The sequence below is a fragment of the Lygodium microphyllum genome, chromosome 14, assembly GCF_053477565.2.
Source record: "Lygodium microphyllum isolate KBCC chromosome 14, Lygodium_microphyllum_v1.1.10, whole genome shotgun sequence".
NCBI classification, from domain to species: Eukaryota; Viridiplantae; Streptophyta; class Polypodiopsida; order Schizaeales; family Lygodiaceae; genus Lygodium; species Lygodium microphyllum.
This window is the reverse complement of record NC_141148.1, coordinates 86,466,469-86,468,518: the sequence shown is the minus strand read 5'-3', so window position 1 is coordinate 86,468,518 and position 2,050 is coordinate 86,466,469. Positions and strand designations below refer to the sequence as shown.

The 2,050-nt window shown below is 43.7% G+C and overlaps 1 pseudogene; it reads left to right on the top strand.

The window, feature by feature from the left end:
* The first annotated feature begins 434 nt into the window (after positions 1-434).
* LOC148025805 (auxin response factor 11-like) lies at positions 435-1,100 on the top strand (annotated as a pseudogene).
* The last annotated feature ends 950 nt before the right edge of the window (positions 1,101-2,050 follow it).

Sequence of the window (2,050 nt, the reverse complement as noted above, 5' to 3'; positions counted from 1 at the left end):
TTCTTGAAATACATGCTTTATCGATCAATATATAATTTCAGATTATTTCCTTGCTCAGGTGAAACCAGTAAGAGATAGTGTGCATGATGCGACAAAAATATGGAAAAACTTCTAGGGGAAGATTGTGAATCTCCTTTATCACCAAAGAGAGCTGGTATTCTATTTTGAAATATATCTAGTTGTCTAGTTGTGCAACCTAGTTGGAGGAGGTTGGGACTGCAATAAAAAGGCATACTCTATCTTCTACAAGACACTGTGATTCACCTGCAAAGACAGTGATTCTCCCCTTGCTTCCCTTTCCCCCATGGCTTACTACTAAAACCCTCCCCTTCCCGCCTTTCCGCCAAAGCTTCCCCAACCCCAACCCCGGTGCTAATTTCCCTGCTTCCCCCTCCAATCCCTCCATGGCTTTCATGGGCCCCCTCCGTGTCAACATGGCTATGGCTCCCCGAAAGCGGGGCAGACTGGAGTACACAGAGGAGCTACGGCAAGCCTGGGTAGGGCCGCTCATGTCTATTCCGAAGAGAGGCCAACACATGTGGTACTTCCTGTAGGGCCATCTACAGTAGGTTGCAGCGTCCACCTCGGCCGACAGAAGCGATCAATAAATGCCTCAGTATTACAAACTGTCATCTTAGATCCTATGCACAGTTGTGAATGTGATTCTGAATGCCGAGCCCAAGATGATCGACAAAGTCTGTGCTCAGCTCTCTCTCCTCCCCGAGGTCAATTAGAATTCTGACCTCGCCCAAGAGAAGGAAGAACCTCCCCCTCCGCCTAAGGCTCCTGTCTGGATGTTCACAAAGATCCTCCCTACCTTTGATACTAGCACCCATGGTGGCTTCTCTATGCTGAGGAAGCATGCCAAAGAATGCCTCCTCCCCCTTAGACATGGCTCAAGAAACACCCAGCCAGGAGCTGGTGGCAACAGACCTTCATGGCCAGGAGTGGAAGTTCCGACATACTTACAGAGGCCATCCTAGGAGACATTTGCTTACAATATTGGGTGGAGCTACTTTGTTACTCAGAAGAGGCTTCTGGCAGGGGATGCCGTGACCTTTCTCTGGGGTGAGAATGGAGAGCTGAGAGTGGGAATTTGATGGACTAACTGGCAACATGCATCTAAGTCTTCAAATGTCCATACAAGCCATAGCATGCACATGGGTGTGGTTGCCACTACTTCTTATGCTATGGCAACAAGGACTATCTTTGCCGTGTACTATAAACTGAGAGTAATCCCAGCATCATTCATTGTTCTGATGGAAAAGCTTGCCAACAATAGGTCCAAGAACTTGTAAGTGGGCCAGAGGTTCAAGTTTAAAACTGTGGATGCCTCAGAGAGAAGCTTTGCAAAACTCCACCCGTTAGATATTGCATGACAACTTGTTGCAATGTTTGCAATTGTCAAGTGTTGTAAGCCTGGTAATCTTCCACAAACAATTTCCTTCACTTGGTATAATAATGCAAGTGCCTTCACTATGCAATGTTGGAATCATAGTAACATCCACTACATCCACTTCGTATTCACTATTGCATTTAGTGTTTATTGTTTCATTCAATAGTAATTGTGTCAAGTCTTTTTAAAAAAATGCAGTGTAATCATACCTCACAATTGCTTCATAGTTCAGACATGCAATCACTATGGCATTCACCGCATCTATAACTATGTTTCCTATGTTGCATTCAGTGTTTTCTGCTGCCATAAGGCATTGACAAATGGAGACCATCATGATCAAAGTTTTTGGGCACTAGAGAAGGGCAAAGAGATACATACTACAGCAGCCAGGGTAGGTTACTACTACAACTGATAAGCAATGGTATTGCTAAGTCCCATCTTTTGTGCAGGTAAGCAATAGCCATAACTTTTGTAGAAAAGTCTTATTATTGGTATGCAATCATTCTTGATTGCTGGTATGCTACACCATGTGAATAGTCATATGAGGATAACTATGATTGATTCAAGTAAAGAGATCAATAGAGGAAACATTTTATTTGAAGTAGAATAGAAGCAGAAGTTAGAAATTTGAAGTTTTTAATCTCTATTTAATGC